This window comes from Pseudophryne corroboree, chromosome 3 (genome assembly GCF_028390025.1).
Source record: "Pseudophryne corroboree isolate aPseCor3 chromosome 3, aPseCor3.hap2, whole genome shotgun sequence".
In the NCBI taxonomy this organism is placed as follows: Eukaryota; Metazoa; Chordata; class Amphibia; order Anura; family Myobatrachidae; genus Pseudophryne; species Pseudophryne corroboree.
The window spans coordinates 298,663,310-298,683,229 of record NC_086446.1 but is presented as its reverse complement, the minus strand read 5'-3'; positions in this window follow the sequence as shown (position 1 = coordinate 298,683,229).

Below are 19,920 nucleotides of genomic sequence, written 5' to 3'. Positions count from 1 at the left end.
CAGTACTAGTGTGATATTATATATATATATATTGATTTCATCTCATTATCATCCAGTCTATATTAGCAGCAGACACAGTACGGTAGTCCACGGCTGTAGCTACCTCTGTGTCGGCAGTCGCTCGTCCATCCATAAATATACTAGTATCCATCCATCTCCATTGTTTACCTGAGGTGCCTTTTAGTTGTGCCTATTAAAATATGGAGAACAAAAATGTTGAGGTTCCAAAATTAGGGAAAGATCAAGATCCACTTCCACCTCGTGCTGAAGCTGCTGCCACTAGTCATGGCCGAGACGATGAAATGCCAGCAACGTCGTCTGCCAAGGCCGATGCCCAATGTCATAGTACAGAGCATGTAAAATCCAAAACACCAAATATCAGTAAAAAAAAGGACTCCAAAATCTAAAATAAAATTGTCGGAGGAGAAGCGTAAACTTGCCAATATGCCATTTACCACACGGAGTGGCAAGGAACGGCTGAGGCCCTGGCCTATGTTCATGGCTAGTGGTTCAGCTTCACATGAGGATGGAAGCACTCAGCCTCTCGCTAGAAAAATGAAAAGACTCAAGCTGGCAAAAGCACCGCAAAGAACTGTGCGTTCTTCGAAATCCCAAATCCACAAGGAGAGTCCAATTGTGTCGGTTGCGATGCCTGACCTTCCCAACACTGGACGTGAAGAGCATGCGCCTTCCTCCATTTGCACGCCCCCTGCAAGTGCTGGAAGGAGCACCCGCAGTCCAGCTCCTGATAGTCAGATTGAAGATGTCAGTGTTGAAGTACACCAGGATGAGGAGGATATGGGTGTTGCTGGCGCTGGGGAGGAAATTGACAAGGAGGATTCTGACGGTGAGGTGGTTTGTTTAAGTCAGGCACCTGGGGAGACACCTGTTGTCCGTGGGAGGAATATGGCCGTTGACATGCCTGGTGAAAATACCAAAAAAATCAGCTCTTCGGTGTGGAAGTATTTCAACAGAAATGCGGACAACATTTGTCAAGCCGTGTGTTGCCTTTGTCAAGCTGTAATAAGTAGGGGTAAGGACGTTAACCACCTCGGAACATCCTCCCTTATACGTCACCTGCAGCGCATTCATAATAAGTCAGTGACAAGTTCAAAAACTTTGGGCGACAGCGGAAGCAGTCCACTGACCAGTAAATCCCTTCCTCTTGTAACCAAGCTCACGCAAACCACCCCACCAACTCCCTCAGTGTCAATTTCCTCCTTCCCCAGGAATGCCAATAGTCCTGCAGGCCATGTCACTGGCAATTCTGACGATTCCTCTCCTGCCTGGGATTCCTCCGATGCATCCTTGCGTGTAACGCCTACTGCTGCTGGCGCTGCTGTTGTTGCTGCTGGGAGTCGATGGTCATCCCAGAGGGGAAATCGTAAGACCACTTTTACTACTTCCACCAAGCAATTGACTGTCCAACAGTCCTTTGCGAGGAAGATGAAATATCACAGCAGTCATCCTGCTGCAAAGCGGATAACTGAGGCCTTGGCATCCTGGGTGGTGAGAAACGTGGTTCCGGTATCCATCATTACTGCAGAGCCAACTAGAGACTTGTTGGAGGTACTGTGTCCCCGGTACCAAATACCATCTAGGTTCCATTTCTCTAGGCAGGCGATACCGAAAATGTACACAGACCTCAGAAAAAGAGTCACCAGTGTCCTAAAAAATGCAGCTGTACCCAATGTCCACTTAACCACGGACATGTGGACAAGTGGAGCAGGGCAGGGTCAGGACTATATGACTGTGACAGCCCACTGGGTAGATGTATGGACTCCCGCCGCAAGAACAGCAGCGGCGGCACCAGTAGCAGCATCTCGCAAACGCCAACTCTTTCCTAGGCAGGCTACGCTTTGTATCACCGGTTTCCAGAATACGCACACAGCTGAAAACCTCTTACGGCAACTGAGGAAGATCATCGCGGAATGGCTTACCCCAATTGGACTCTCCTGTGGATTTGTGGCATCGGACAACGCCAGCAATATTGTGTGTGCATTAAATCTGGGCAAATTCCAGCACGTCCCATGTTTTGCACATACCTTGAATTTGGTGGTGCAGAATTTTTTAAAAAACGACAGGGGCGTGCAAGAGATGCTGTCGGTGGCCAGAAGAATTGCGGGACACTTTCGGCGTACAGGCACCACGTACAGAAGACTGGAGCAACACCAAAAACGCCTGAACCTGCCCTGCCATCATGTTAAGCAAGAAGTGGTAACGAGGTGGAATTCAACCCTATATATGCTTCAGAGGTTGGAGGAGCAGCAAAAGGCCATTCAAGCCTATACAATTCAGCACGATATAGGAGGTGGAATGCACCTGTCTCAAGCGCAGTGGAGAATGATTTCAACGTTGTGCAAGGTTCTGCTGCCCTTTGAACTTGCCACACGTGAAGTCAGTTCAGACACTGCCAGCCTGAGTCAGGTCATTCCCCTCATCAGGCTTTTGCAGAAGAAGCTGGAGACATTGAAGGAGGAGCTAACACGGAGCGATTCCGCTAGGCATGTGGGACTTGTGGATGGAGCCCTTAATTCGCTTAACAAGGATTCACGGGTGGTCAATCTGTTGAAATCAGAGCACTACATTTTGGCCACCGTGCTCGATCCTAGATTTAAAACCTACCTTGGATCTCTCTTTCCGGCAGACACAAGTCTGCTGGGGTTCAAAGACCTGCTGGTGAGAAAATTGTCAAGTCAAGCGGAACGCGACCTGTCAACATCTCCTCCTTCACATTCTCCCGCAACTGGGGGTGCGAGGAAAAGGCTCAGAATTCCGAGCCCACCCGCTGGCGGTGATGCAGGGCAGTCTGGAGCGACTGCTGATGCTGACATCTGGTCCGGACTGAAGGACCTGTCAACGATTACGGACATGTCGTCTACTGTCACTGCATATGATTCTCTTCCCATTGAAAGAATGGTGGAGGATTATATGAGTGACCGCATCCAAGTAGGCACGTCACACAGTCCGTACTTATACTGGCAGGAAAAAGAGGCAATTTGGAGGCCCTTGCACAAACTGGCTTTATTCTACCTAAGTTGCCCTCCCACAAGTGTGTACTCCGAAAGAGTGTTTAGTGCCGCCGCTCACCTTGTCAGCAATCGGCGTACGAGGTTACTTCCAGAAAATGTGGAGAAGATGATGTTCATTAAAATGAATTATAATCAATTCCTCCGTGGAGACATTGACCAGCAGCAATTGCCTCCACAAAGTACACAGGGAGCTGAGATGGTGGATTCCAGTGGGGACGAATTGATAATCTGTGAGGAGGGGGATGTACACGGTGATATATCGGAGGATGATGATGAGGTGGACATCTTGCCTCTGTAGAGCCAGTTTGTGCAAGGAGAGATTAATTGCTTCTTTTTTGGTGGGGGTCCAAACCAACCCGTCATTTCAGTCACAGTCGTGTGGCAGACCCTGTCACTGAAATGATGGGTTGGTTAAAGTGTGCATGTCCTGTTTATACAACATAAGGGTGGGTGGGAGGGCCCAAGGACAATTCCATCTTGCACCTCTTTTTTCTTTAATTTTTCTTTGCGTCAATGTGCTGTTTGGGGAGTGTTTTTTGGAAGGGCCATCCTGCGTGACACTGCAGTGCCACTCCTAGATGGGCCAGGTGTTTGTGTCGGCCACTAGGGTCGCTTATCTTACTCACACAGCTACCTCATTGCGCCTCTTTTTTTCTTTGCGTCATGTGCTGTTTGGGGAGTGTTTTTTGGAAGGGCCATCCTGCGTGACACTGCAGTGCCACTCCTAGATGGGCCAGGTGTTTGTGTCGGCCACTAGGGTCGCTTATCTTACTCACACAGCTACCTCATTGCGCCTCTTTTTTTCTTTGCGTCATGTGCTGTTTTGGGAGTGTTTTTTGGAAGGGCCATCCTGCGTGACACTGCAGTGCCACTCCTAGATGGGCCCGGTGTTTGTGTCGGCCACTAGGGTCGCTTATCTTACTCACACAGCTACCTCATTGAGCCTCTTTTTTTCTTTGCGTCATGTGCTGTTTGGGGAGTGTTTTTTGGAAGGGCCATCCTGCATGACACTGCAGTGCCACTCCTAGATGGGCCGGTGTTTGTGTCGGCCACTAGGGTCGCTTATCTTACTCACACAGCTACCTCATTGCGCCTCTTTTTTTCTTTGCGTCATGTGCTGTTTGGGGAGTGTTTTTTGGAAGGGCCATCCTGCGTGACACTGCAGTGCCACTCCTAGATGGGCCCGGTGTTTGTGTCGGCCACTAGGGTCGCTTATCTTACTCACACAGCTACCTCATTGCGCCTCTTTTTTTCTTTGCGTCATGTGCTGTTTGGGGAGTGTTTTTTGGAAGGGCCATCCTGCGTGACACTGCAGTGCCACTCCTAGATGGGCCCGGTGTTTGTGTCGACCACTAGGGTCGCTTAGCTTACTCACACAGCTACCTCATTGCGCCTCTTTTTTTCTTTGCGTCATGTGCTGTTTGGGGAGTGTTTTTTGGAAGGGCCATCCTGCGTGACACTGCAGTGCCACTCCTAGATGGGCCCGGTGTTTGTGTCGGCCACTAGGGTCGCTTATCTTACTCACACAGCTACCTCATTGCGCCTCTTTTTTTCTTTGCGTCATGTGCTGTTTGGGGAGTGTTTTTTGGAAGGGCCATCCTGCGTGACACTGCAGTGCCACTCGTAGATGGGCCCGGTGTTTGTGTCGGCCACTAGGGTCGCTTATCTTACTCACACAGCTACCTCATTGCGCCTCTTTTTTTCTTTGCGTCATGTGCTGTTTGGGGAGTGTTTTTTGGAAGGGCCATCCTGCGTGACACTGCAGTGCCACTCCTAGATGGGCCCGGTGTTTGTGTCGGCCACTAGGGTCGCTTATCTTACTCACACAGCTACCTCATTGCGCCTCTTTTTTTCTTTGCGTCATGTGCTGTTTGGGGAGTGTTTTTTGGAAGGGCCATCCTGCGTGACACTGCAGTGCCACTCCTAGATGGGCCCGGTGTTTGTGTCGGCCACTAGGGTCGCTTATCTTACTCACACAGCTACCTCATTGCGCCTCTTTTTTTCTTTGCGTCATGTGCTGTTTGGGGAGTGTTTTTTGGAAGGGCCATCCTGCGTGACACTGCAGTGCCACTCCTAGATGGGCCCGGTGTTTGTGTCGGCCACTAGGGTCGCTTATCTTACTCACACAGCTACCTCATTGCGCCTCTTTTTTTCTTTGCGTCATGTGCTGTTTGGGGAGTGTTTCTTGGAAGGGCCATCCTGCGTGACACTGCAGTGCCACTCCTAGATGGGCCCGGTGTTTGTGTCGGCCACTAGGGTCGCTTATCTTACTCACACAGCTACCTCATTGCGCCTCTTTTTTTCTTTGCGTCATGTGCTGTTTGGGGAGTGTTTTTTGGAAGGGCCATCCTGCGTGACACTGCAGTGCCACTCCTAGATGGGCCAGGTGTTTGTGTCGGCCACTAGGGTCGCTTAGCTTACTCACACAGCTACCTCATTGTGCCTCTTTTTTTCTTTGCGTCATGTGCTGTTTAGGGAGTGTTTTTTGGAAGGGCCATCCTGCGTGACACTGCAGTGCCACTCCTAGATGGGCCCGGTGTTTGTGTTGGCCACTAGGGTCGCTTATCTTACTCACACAGCTACCTCATTGCGCCTCTTTTTTTCTTTGCGTCATGTGCTGTTTGGGGAGTGTTTTTTGGAAGGGCCATCCTGCGTGACACTGCAGTGCCACTCCTAGATGGGCCCGGTGTTTGTGTCGGCCACTAGGGTCGCTTAGCTTAGTCATCCAGCGACCTCGGTGCAAATTTTAGGACTAAAAATAATATTGTGAGGTGTGAGGTATTCAGAATAGACTGAAAATGAGTGGAAATTATGGTTTTTGAGGTTAATAATACTTTGGGATCAAAATGACCCCCAAATTCTATGATTTAAGCTGTTTTTTAGTGTTTTTTGAAAAAAACACCCGAATCCAAAACACACCCGAATCCGACAAAAAAAATTCGGTGAGGTTTTGCCAAAACGCGGTCGAACCCAAAACACGGCCGCGGAACCGAACCCAAAACCAAAACACAAAACCCGAAAAATTTCAAGTGCACATCTCTAATATGCATCATGATATTTTTCGACTTTGACAGTGCACCCTTTGGCAGTCAACAATAACTGCCACTATCTAAAAAATTAAGCAGAAAAATATATAATACCGGGAAATACCTATAAATGATTGGGTGTAGGGAGGAGAGGAGAAGGTGGAAAATGTATGACCTAGTGGTATAGTAAAAGCATGTATGTATGAAATTCATGTCTGAGGGTCCATGTATCATCGTGCCGTACATGTTCTAAATAAGCTTCGAGGTATTGCGAAGTATACATTAAATCCTTCTTATCCCGTATTAAGGGTCTGTAAGTGGGCTAACAAACTCTACCGAGCTCTTTTCGGCTTTTAGTTCCAACAAATGGGGTGCACATTAGTTGATGATACATGGAGGGGGAATATATGTGAGTGCTACTATATGTACCTATATCACCTGTCGTCTATGTGTGTCACTACCTGAAGATCGTAGAGATGAAGATAAGAAACATGTGTTATAAATACATTCATATGGTAATGTGTGTGATTGTCCTTGGGCGTCTGTTGAAGTCTTGTCCGGATTACTGTATCTTTGCTGTAAGTGGTAAGCAAAGTTTTTCAAGTGTCCATAGAAAGTTAAAGTCTCTACAGTGTCTCGCAAAGTCTGTGAAAAAGTTCATCAACGGTCTGTAGAAATGTGCATCAAAATCTTCTTCCGAGTGGATGTGTTTTTACCTTGGAGAAAAACAAAGGAGAAACGGGTGAAAGAAACGGACCGTGGAATCACGTCTTATCACAACATTGTCTCGATTGATGGGTCATAAATTAAACCAGTTGTTGTAACAATGCCCTCGCTCCTCAAACTCATCAATTTGGTACTGCGCTTGCAATGCATTAAAATCCGAACACATCTAAATATCAAACCAATCATTATGACAACTCCTAGGATACACAAGAGAAATTTCCCTACATTCACGATAACATTTTGAGCCCATTCTCCTAAAACTGAGAACCAATTGCGTGGGTTCAACCATGACACCCAGCCGGTCAGTTTATTACTCACGGCAGTAAGGGTAAGGTTGTGTCTCCTTCGGAACTCCCTCTTCAATTGCAAGATATCGTCCATCTTTTGATCTATGACCTCAGTTGGGTCACCAGTGCTGTTTGTGATATACGTACAGCACTTCACACCATACTGAGTTGCTAGGGTGACACAATACCCGCCTGTCACCGCTGTGATGTAATTGAGAACCATCCTGTGCTGGATCAGTTCCGTTTTGTAAGCTTGCAATTCCCTCCCAGTATACCTGAAGGTGTCATCATACATCTCGGTGATATTGTCTATCGGGTTCGCTAGCGCATTAATATACCTAAAATTTATAACTCCTCTGGCGGTACGGGTGATATCTAGCGCGAGTAGGAATTGAATCCCGGTGAATTCGTGGATCAAATCAGAGGCTGCGTGCTCTGTCCTATCTATAAGGTGTCTCTTAACAATGTGTTCGTAGTGAGTGTGAGTGTAAGGAGCTTGAGCATTGCGGTGAACGTCTTTCATTTTATCATGGGTAATGGTCATTACTTCTGGCAACACTCTTCCAATGTAACACAATCCCTCTGAGTTTGGGGCAAGCCACTTATACGCCTTCCTCCCACATATGAAATATGCATCATCGGGGAGGACATATGGGACTGAATATGACATCACCATATTACAAACCTTCCAGGTGAAAAATCCTATCCCTAACTTTCTCATCTGTTCAGTACACGTATCAGGCTGTATGGTATGCGCACAGTATCCTGGTGATACTTCTCTAACCCGCATGGTCCTACTTTTCTAGAGTATACCTATACTGAAAATATCTCCCACCGTTGGCTATTTGGCGTATAAGCTCTGAGTCTACGGGCATTCTATCGGCTCTGTGTAAAAATGCCATGGTTTGGTTGTTCCATGTCACTTCCCAATTTCCCGGCTTTCGGGGATTGGAAATATTAAAACATATTAAGGACCTATCCACATGATATTGGTGGAGCTTCAAACTAGGAGGCCTAGAAATATTAAATTTCTTGTCCACCGGTCTCCCACCCCTTAATTCAAGTACCTCATCTATCGTTAAAGCGTATGGCACTAGCCCTGACTTTCTATGACCTTGAGGTACTTGTGAGCACACCCAGCATTCCGTTTGGTTTAAAACCTTACCCACTAATGAGTGATAGTCACTCAATGGATGACGGTCCATGTTGATATTAAGGCTGGACTGACATCTCTGGATACACCCGTCCTCAACTATGTTTTCACAATTCCTACAGATACAATTCTCTTCAGCTAACAATCCTTCACAATGTCTCCTAGTGTCATGACTACCAGATCGTTTTCTGATAATCGCCTTTGCTCGGTGATTGTGTTGCTCTTGGAATTCTACGAATCCATCCTTGTCATCGGAACCCATTCCAGATCCTTTCTCGACCTCTCTGGTACTCTCACCGAAACAGACTGCTCTGGTCAACAACAGGGTCAACAGGAAAACACGGAATGCAGTCTCTTGGGGCAAGTCCATCTTGCAGGAGGAGAAAGAAAGAGTGGTAATGGGGGTAAAGAAAATAATTAGAAGGGAAAGAAAATTGGTACGATAACCGCCTCTAGTCTTGTTGTTCTCCTTGCTCGGATGCCGTCTCAACAGTGCTGCCTCTCAGTCTTCCCAAAACGAACACTCCAGTGATACGATATTCTTTCCGAATCAGCGACCTTTCTGTAAGGAGCATAAATCTTGCATTACCGTTTGTTTAACTGTTGTGTGACATACCATCCGTAGAACATGAGAAAACAAAAAGAGAGAAAATAATAGGAAAAGAGAAAAATTGTCAGATTTCCGTTCACCATCAGGCTGTCACACCAACATGTCTATCGGTATCTCTGCACAGTCTCCCCCACCAGTATTTCCACTCTCCACGCTCTGTGCATGGACAGGCACAATGATGCTGGTAAGATATACTGGGGTTGGGCAGACCTCTGAAAAGACCAAGTAGACATGTGATGTTTGAGCTGTGGTTCTACTGGTGAACGTCAGAGATGAAGAGGAAACATTTAAAGATAAATCACAGAGTATACCTGACCGCCCCTGTGTCTACGAGGAATGACCTACCAATTACATCAACTGTGACCTCAGGTTTACTACCTAGGCTAACAATCAACTTCACTGGCTGCAAATTACAGGTGCGGCCCAAAATTTTTCCTATATGATCCCTGATTACAATTACGTGCGTCATACAGTGTGTCATGTTCAGGTCTAGGGGGTCGATATATCTTATGTGGGTCTCTAAATCTGCAACTCCGTGCATAATTTCCTTCCCTCTGGCAGTTATAACATTTTACCACATACAACTTACCAACTGGGGTCTGGGGTTTAGGCTGATGTGGCTTCGTTGTCAGGACTTTTATACTTATTGTCATCAGCTTACCCCCCTGTGACTCCCTGTGTTTACTGATGTTCCGATCGTGCTTAACAGCGGACTCTCTTAATGCAGCCACCGAGATACCTCTCCAGTTAGGTTGAGTGGTTTGTACTCTGGTTCTCAACGTTTCTTTTAAACCTTCCATTAATACGGACACCGCTACCTCTCTATGATGCACATTATCCTTACTCTACAATGTGAGGTGCAATTGTCTGTGCATAATGTACAATACCGTACTTACCTGTGGACACGACCTCACCTGACCCTCCGTTAGGGGGCTTTTCTACTGCGCTTACCGATTGGGCCGTGCCCACCTGGATGTTTTGTATGGTGGCTGCTGGAGAAAGTGCCGACATCGTGCTGGGCTCACTTTCTTGCTTGTAATCCTGAGGGAAGTTTAACATGGGGTGCAATTTGCATGGGTTAGAATTTATACATTTATCAGTTTTACTCTTATCGTCATTAATACATTTATTACGTTTACTCTTATTGTCATTAATACATTTATTAAGTGCACTCTTATCATATATCAGTATGTCATTCTCTGTAGCCATTTTCTCTCCTGTAATGTACGGTGGTTGTGCAGTTGCTATCAGTTTCCTGCTAGGGTTAGAACCGGCTGTGTAAGCTAGTTCCCTCTGTATATCACGCTCTCGTTGCCATAACTGTAAATAATCATAATGTCTAATCCTTTGCCTTCCGGATTTTATCAGACATATCCTTCTCCTTAGATTATGCAACACCTCAGGATTAAAACTGCCTACCCTAGGGAACGGTTCCCTATCATCCACAGTCATTCGTTCCCATTCATTGACCTCTGCGTGTGATTTTTCACACATTATGTACCTCGCCGACCCTTTGGGCCGCGGAATGATATCAACCTGAACCCTGGTTGATCGTCCCTTACTTGAGCAACTGGCCCCCATTCTTTGCAGGTATTGCCTTCTCAGCGAATTCCTACAAAAACCAAGTTCTCAGAGGTGAGGCAACGGTGAAAGTCCAACAAGTGCTCTCACTCACTTTCGCCCACGTCGGCCAATACACCTACACACTGTCCGCAGTACTGGTCGTACCCAACCTCGGGCCCCTGTGTAACCTCTATTTACTGAGAGCGTGTGGGAGTATGCTACCCCTCCCAGTAAATATCAGTTGCTGGAGATTTCCTGAGTGAACAGCGAAACTCCCTTAAAATAAAAAAAAACTGTTACACAAATCACGTTACGTGTACAAATAGCGTCTATGATCCCGCAAATTGAGTGGGTATCAAGGTGAACTAACTAATGCACACAGTAACGTGCGGTACAGTCGCACTGCGTATAAGTAACTATTACTTATCCGCCGAACGACCAGCGGAATTGATTGTTTAGGCTGCGAAACCTCAGCTGGAGCGTATTCTCAAAACGTGCCTATATGGAAACTACGCAAACCCCCGGGGCTGCGCTCTCTACCTCTGACCTTTCTCAGGCCAGGGTTTTCAGAACTTCGCTAGGCCTGGTAAGTGGATTTCTGACTTCGCCGACCTTTTGGTCTGCTGTAATACTAATTGCTCCTTTATACCTTTTACAATGTTAACGTGAGAAAGCCACTCCCACGCCACCAAGTGTCCACTCACCTGATGTCCTCTGGGATCCCGGATCCCGGGTTCACAAAACCTTTATTTGCATACACACGCTCGTTCACTCATATACACTTTGATTTTTCTGTACAGAAAATTACTTTCATTCAGGTGAAACAGGCTAATCCCAGAGGTGATGCAATAAGAGAAGGATCTTTTAAACTAAAATTTTGGAAACTGAACAAATTTGTGCTATTATCGCGTGGCTACCGTATCGCCTAGACTAAAACAATGCTATCATGTGATTTGTATTTAGTGGGCGTATCTGTACGCACGTTGTGTAATATACGCCACGTGTGTAGGCCTTTGCGTTGCATACGCAGTCTCGCACGTGGTCCGAGACACGTGTACAAAGGCCGGATACGTCCGCAGTAACACAAATAACACGCTTCTATAAATGTAAACGATATTTAACTATAATCGCTTACCAAGCACCACACAGTATCTCCTGTATAAACCTTTATAACTGGGTCAGGCTGCGTGTGTGTTTTACAATTACTCCCTTAAATATTACTCTTTACTTTTAACTAAAATAGCAACAAATTTTCTCAGCACGTGATCAATGCTAATGGCGAACAAGCGGGTAGATATGCAAAATACACAAAATACAGGTCTAAATGAATCTAGTAATCAATGCTTCCAACAGTATGATTCATATCGGATGATAGCTATCTTGCAGAACATACATTGATATAAACACACACACATAATTATAATATTATATCTATGTACCATTCACTGGTCTCCTGAGACTCATTTACTCATTAAGTGCTTCTAATTTGCATATGAATGTGCTTTTGACTGTCTGTGAAGGTGGTTTTTCACTGCCAGGAAAAAGCAGCCACACAGGTTAATTTGCATTTCAATGGCTATCTTACAACAAGCATAGTTTAACTGAATCCTATAGGTAAAGATAAAAAACACATTTGTTTATATCTGTATGTGGTTCTTACATGACGTATTCATCTTACTATTAACTTTTATTAAGCCCCATCTGAATCTATTTGTAATTGACTATGGCATGGGTTAAATAAATGCATTGGTAACTCATAAATGGTGATTTCTTTTTGACCAAGGACGGCTGATTATTCGGGCAGTGAAAATCAGCCATTTAGAAAAAAAATGACCTTCCCAAAATGGCCGCTGCTCCTCCCCCTTCCACATCCATAAGGATTACACAAAATGGTGGACAGGCCATGTGGTTAGTCCAAAATGGAGGACAAACCATGCGGCTTCCTTTGTTACTAAGAAATCACACATCATGCGAGCCCCTGAAGTTATTTTACCTTGTTTTGCAACAGTATGATCAGATATGCAGAGTACAGGTGTATGCTTGTATTGTGTGCACATTTGGCGCAAAACAGAAATTTACAGATTTAAAATCCAATAGCTTTACGTTCTTACCTTTCGGATCCCACCAGCATCCCTTCAAACCAAGCGGAGCAGACGCTTATCTAATCAGCACTACTGTATCCCCGACCACAAAATGGCTAACAAGGGGATACTACCTTCCCGCCCTTTGCTGATAGATAAAAGTCTGCCTTGTCCTGCTAGGCTGCGGATATGAGGAGAACCGGACGATTGCCCCCAATTGATAATGTCAATTATTATCTTTAAACATAAAGCTATACACTATTACCGTTGAGCCGCTATGGCCGCTAGACAACGTGCACGTGCTATGCACTTTGTACGCTATTTGAGTACAGAGTACCGTACGTGGTACGCACTTGGCGTACACGCGCTGCGCTGAGTGTACGGAATACACACAGCGAGCGCACACACAGTCGATAACCTTTAAACCTTATTATTAAAACCACAGTAAGAATATGCTTATACTATAAACCTTAATAACCAAGTACTGTAATGATGTAACGTTTAAAACCCTTAACAATGTGTATGCTGTTTGAGCGATTAAGACGCTAAGAGAGCCCTTTGCAGGAAAGTGAAAACACAACACCGGGTTTGGTTATAACCGCAGCAGCTCTAACACTGCCGTGGATTATTCAGAGTAAAAGGGGAAAAACAGTACAAATCATACACTACAAACTAACATAGAAATCTAACAGAATAACAGAGAATAAAACGAACAATGGCAAACAATGGCTACAGAGAAATATACATACGTGAGAATGTTTCGCCAGCGCAACCTGGAATCCAGTCCTCAGCTATCAGGGAGAAAGCCTTCAGAGTCTTGTCTGACCAAGCCTGCTGCAAGCTCTATTTATTCACTAGCTCAAGACATAATACAATAGACACTGTGTGCTCTTCTTCCATTGGTTAGGGGGTGGGACATGTCCTGCACCGGGGACCATTGGTTAGTTCAAGAAGTGGGCGATGGCTAGGACTTGGGATGTGGAGTTCCCGCCCCATAATCAGTTTAAACCCATCACATTAAACATAAATCTGGTATTATTAATATCTTAATGAGGTAAGTTTTAACAATGTTCTTATTCCCACCAGATTAATGTTCACGTGACTCTGAACAATATGAACCCACACATGATATTACTATCTATTTCAATCTTCAAGATATTCATATATCCACATATTCATAAATATATATATATATATATATACACACACACACACACACACTCCTGCTATTACAATTTGTTAGGAATTATATATTTATTCACATATATATATATATATATATATAGTCCAATAGATGAACCCGCACTCAAATGCTTACAATGATATTTAAAAGGTGGGTGCCATCAGTGGAGAAATGTAGAAAGAGGACAAGCAGACTGCGGCACTCCAAATGTATAAAGGTTGTATTTAAATTACAGGGTTATGCCAGCACTGCATTAGGCAACGTTTCGGTACCCACAGGTACCGTTTTCAAGCCCCATGCTGACAACCTTCAGTACAACAAATAGCATAAACAAAAGTGACAAAACGACACTTACCTAAATACCCCCCTGCCGCTGGAGGAGGCCGGGGAACGGTGGCGTCCCGCGTGACATCCGTCCGTTGCGGGCGCCAGCTGGTGACGTCATGCCGCTGCGCGTCAAGCAGTGATCCAGGCCAGCGTCTTGCGTTACCTGGCAACCGGGCGCACAGTGCAGCGTCGCCTCCCCGGCCACCCACAGCAGCTAAAGAAGATGGGCACGACATGAATCAGTTCCACCAATAGATACACAAAAGAGAGGGCAATCAAACAAATAATAAAGCTACAGTGCACATAATAATACATGAAAAAAGCACAAGCATTGTGTCCATAATATAGAATGAAAAAGACAAAGGGTTCAAGTGGTAAGAAGCAATTAGAATAGGTGCAGCTTACCACTGTGCACAGATGTAATGACAAAATGCCAGCACACACTAATCAACACAGTGGAAAACCGACCACCACCTCATACAGCAAGAGTATGTTAATATAGCTATTGATTACTAAAACAGCCAATAAACAAACATGGCAAATATATGGCCACCAATTAGAGAAAAATGTTCCAGTTATGACGCTCATTCAAGCCAGCTGGCGATACTGTATTGAGGCTACGTATCCACTTCATTTCGCACTTTAGCAACTTGCCACTGCGGTCACCACCTCGTAAAGAAGGCGGAATGTGGTCAATGAGCATATGTTTAAGGGAGGATAGTGGGTGGCCCATCTGTTGAAAGTGCCGGGCCACAGGCTGATCTGAACTCCCACAAGCGATGGCTTTACCGATAGAGGACCGGTGTAACGCCATACGTTCACGCGCTGTTCGAATTGTTTTGCCCACGTAATACAAGTTGCATGGGCAAATGATGATGTAAATTACATGGGTGGAGAGGCATGACAAGGTGTGTTTAAGTTGGATATTTTTTGAGGTGTGAGGATGTTTAAATGAAGGGCCCGTTAGCATGTGGCTACATGTGGTGCAGCGAGGACACTTGTAGCAGCCTGGCGGCTTGGTCATGAAGTGAGGAACAGGCATAGCTTTAGTGAATCCTGTAATGTCCGTATGGACAACCATGTCTTTTATATTACGTCCTCTGCTAAAGCAGGCCATTGGTCTTTTCGATTTGAAGCATGGTAGATTTTTATCTGACGCTACAATGGGCCATAAGGCACGACTAGCTCGCTGAACTACTTGGCTTGATGTTGAAAACTCCATCTTCCAGGGGATTGTTGCTGTAGCATCCTTTACTTTGGGTGCAAGCAATTGAGACCAATCAAGTGCTAACACTTCCATTTTCTGTTGCCTTAAATCAGTGAGTTTGTATCCTCGAGCAACAAACTTGTCGATGATCCCATCAATGCTCTTGGATGCAATTGCTTTGTCGCTGGCTATTCTCGCCACACGCATCATCTGGGATTTTGGCAAACCCCGTTTCAGAGGTTTAGGATGAAAACTGGAAGCCAGAAGTAGGGTGTTGCGATCGGTTGGTTTACTAAACACCTCAGTTTTAAGCGCGTGATTCTCAATGGAAACAAGAACATCCAGATAGTGAAGTGATGATCTACTATGATTGAAAGTGATCCTGATGGTAGATGGTCGTGAATTAATGGATGCAATGAGATCTAACAGGGCCTGTTCGTCCCCTACCCAAAGGAGGAACAGATCATCAATATAGCGCATGTATGTAGAAATGTACCTGGCATTGGCGGGGGCAGAGAAGAACATATCTTCCTCTTCAAAGAACATGAAAATGTTGGCGTAGCTGGGTGCCACATTGCTACCCATGGCACAGCCCAAAAGCTGGCGGTAGAAAGTGCCATTGTAGATAAAATAGTTGCGCGTGAGTGTCAATTCAAGCAACTGCATAAATAAGTCAACATTCAGGTCTGAAATCCCCTCGCTGATGTAAAAAGTTCTAACTGCAGAGAGTCCATGTGCATGTGGTATCGACGTGTACAGACTATTGATGTCTATGGTCACAAGAATGGCATCGGCTGGAATATCCGTGATGCCTATCAAGCAATTAAGGAAGCTGGTAGTGTCTTTAATCAGTCTGGGATGTCTAATCACATACGGTTGGAGAATCTGATCCAGGAACATTGCAATGGGCTGATAAAGAGAATCACGAGTCGAGATAATAGGGCGTCCGGGGGGGTGAGTTGGATCCTTGTGGATCTTGGGGACAGTATATAGAATCGGGCTCACCGGGAAAGGTTGTTGTAAAGCCTGGAGGAGGGCGTCATCCAAGAGGCCATCTGATCGTGCTTGGTGAAGAATACTGGTGAGTTCTGCTTGATATTGATGGGTCGGATCAGCATCTAATTTCTGATATACAGCAGAATCTGCTAGTTGTCGCTCAATCTCCGCCATATAGTCACCCAAGTTCTGAACCACAATGGCACCCCCCTTGTCCGCTGGACGTATAATAATGTCTCGGTACTCAGACAAATCTTTAAGGGCCAACCGTTCACTTTTACTTAAATTGTGATGTGGTATGGGTTGTGCATCGACAAATTTCTGAACCGAGTCATCCATCAGTCTGGAAAAGGTTTGGATGGAGGTATTATGAGAACTCGGGTCAAACTTGGAACAGCTTCTTTTTCTCAAAAATTGTTGTGTGGGAGATACAGCAGGTGTTTGAGTAACATGTTGAAAATGTTCTTGCAACCGGAGTGTCCGGGAGAAACGGTAGAGGTCAATGTTCCACTTGAGGTCATCGTGTATATTGGTCGGTACAAAGGAGAGGCCCTTGTTAAGGACATTCTCCTCCACCTCAGATAGCACACGGGAAGAAAGGTTATGGATCATTTTTTCTTTTGGGAGGGAGTTTCTCTTTTGCCGCGTGTTTTGACCCCCGCGACGGGTGGCTTTGATTTGACGGCCTGATCTTTTGGTTTCTTGATGTGGCCACCTGCCGTAGTAGTAGTTCCCTCTAAAGGGTCATCAGAATCTCTGATTTGGAAATCACTGTCACTATTTGAAGTGGCAGTGTCTTTTCCCCGGGCTTCTCGGCGTTGTCGCCAACCCTGGGCAAAACAATTCGAACAGCGCGTGAACGTATGGCGTTACACCGGTCCTCTATCGGTAAAGCCATCGCTTGTGGGAGTTCAGATCAGCCTGTGGCCCGGCACTTTCAACAGATGGGCCACCCGCTATCCTCCCTTAAACATATGCTCATTGACCACATTCCGCCTTCTTTACGAGGTGGTGACCGCAGTGGCAAGTTGCTAAAGTGCGAAATGAAGTGGATCCGTAGCCTCAATACAGTATCGCCAGCTGGCTTGAATGAGCGTCATAACTGGAACATTTTTCTCTAATTGGTGGCCATATATTTGCCATGTTTGTTTATTGGCTGTTTTAGTAATCAATAGCTATATTAACATACTCTTGCTGTATGAGGTGGTGGTCGGTTTTCCACTGTGTTGATTAGTGTGTGCTGGCATTTTGTCATTACATCTGTGCACAGTGGTAAGCTGCACCTATTCTAATTGCTTCTTACCACTTGAACCCTTTGTCTTTTTTATTCTATATTATGGACACAATGCTTGTGCATTTTTCATGTATTATTATGTGCACTGTAGCTTTATTATTTGTTTGATTGCCCTCTCTTTTGTGTATCTATTGGTGGAACTGATTCATGTCGTGCCCATCTTCTTTAGCTGCTGTGGGAGGCCGGGGAGGCGACGCTGCACTGTGCGCCCGGTTGCCAGGTAACGCAAGACGCTGGCCTGGATCACTGCTTAACGCGCAGCGGCATGACGTCACCAGCTGGCGCCCGCGACGGACGGATGTCACGCGGGACGCCACCGTTCCCCGGCCTCCTCCAGCGGCAGGGGGGTATTTAGGTAAGTGTCGTTTTGTCACTTTTGTTTATGCTATTTGTTGTACTGAAGGTTGTCAGCATGGGGCTTGAAAACGGTACCTGTGGGTACCGAAACGTTGCCTAATGCAGTGCTGGCATAACCCTGTAATTTAAATACAACCTTTATACATTTGGAGTGCCGCAGTCTGCTTGTCCTCTTTCTACATTTCTCCACTGATGGCACCCACCTTTTAAATATCATTGTAAGCATTTGAGTGCGGGTTCATCTATTGGACTGTTCATTGTGAGTCGTTCAGACTCCGCACGGAACCCTGCACCACCAGCTGAAATTTTCCTGCTCCCCTTGAATTTTGGCACACTACATGATGGAACTACAGCCGGGCGACAGCGGTAACTTTGCTGCGGGTTGCCGCAGCATGCCTACAGCTAAGGGCTTACTATGCAGTTTTACAGATGAAGAAGCCGAAACTATACTTTCCAAGGAGCCATGGCCTTCATTGGAGTCAGAACTATCTGCTGAGGAAATATACCAACAACTCATTAAGTTGAAGAAACGTGAAACTGACTATTTAATGCATGGAGTTACCTTAACCAAGTATTTTAAAGAGAAAATGATACCGCGAGGCTTCCGCTGCCGCAATGTACCAACCATCGGCCGTTACAGTCCAGAGTTTTGTCAACAGTGGATAGGGATCGTGAACAAGTGCGGTCTCGATCTAATGCTACTTGTTATTAAGGAATCTGAAAAAGAACTTAATCTTGTAAGAGCTAAAATCAATCAGTTTCAAGCAAATAACACCTCTACACTGTCTGCTGACATTGGCACCGACTGGCTTTCCAAGATCAAATCTACCATGGAATCCTACCAGAAGGATCTGACAAAATTCAAACTTAGAAAGTATGACACCGTGGTTCAAGATTACGAGACCAACCGAGTTTATCATTGGCTCATGGGAGGTGAGCGCTTTCCACCGCGTTCACAGAGGAGTGGTTCCCGCCAGGGTTGGCGACAACGCCGAGAAGCCCGGGGAAAAGACACTGCCACTTCAAATAGTGACAGTGATTTCCAAATCAGAGATTCTGATGACCCTTTAGAGGGAACTACTACTACGGCAGGCGGCCACATCAAGAAACCAAAAGATCAGGCCGTCAAATCAAAGCCACCCGTCGCGGGGGTCAAAACACGCGGCAAAAGAGAAACTCCCTCCCAAAAGAAAAAATGATCCATAACCTTTCTTCCCGTGTGCTATCTGAGGTGGAGGAGAATGTCCATAACAAGGGCCTCTCCTTTGTACCGACCAATAGACACGATGACCTCAAGTGGAACATTGAACTCTACCGTTTCTCCCGGACACTCCGGTTGCAAGAACATTTTCAACATGTTACTCAAACACCTGCTGTATCTCCCACACAACAATTTTTGAGAAAAAGAAGCTGTTCCAAGTTTGACCCGAGTTCTCATAATACCTCCATCCAAACCTTTTCCAGACTGATGGATGACTCGGTTCAGAAATTTGTCGATGCACAACCCATACCACATCACAATTTAAGTAAAAGTGAACGGTTGGCCCTTAAAGATTTGTCCGAGTACCGAGACATTATTATACGTCCAGCGGACAAGGGGGGTGCCATTGTGGTTCAGAACTTGGGTGACTATATGGCGGAGATTGAGCGACAACTAGCAGATTCTGCTGTATATCAGAAATTAGATGCTGATCCGACCCATCAATATCAAGCAGAACTCACCAGTATTCTTCACCAAGCACGATCAGATGGCCTCTTGGATGACGCCCTCCTCCAGGCTTTACAACAACCTTTCCCGGTGAGCCCGATTCTATATACTGTCCCCAAGATCCACAAGGATCCAACTCACCCCCCCGGACGCCCTATTATCTCGGCTCGTGATTCTCTTTATCAGCCCATTGCAATGTTCCTGGATCAGATTCTCCAACCGTATGTGATTAGACATCCCAGACTGATTAAAGACACTACCAGCTTCCTTAATTGCTTGATAGGCATCACGGATATTCCAGCCGATGCCATTCTTGTGACCATAGACATCAATAGTCTGTACACGTCGATACCACATGCACATGGACTCT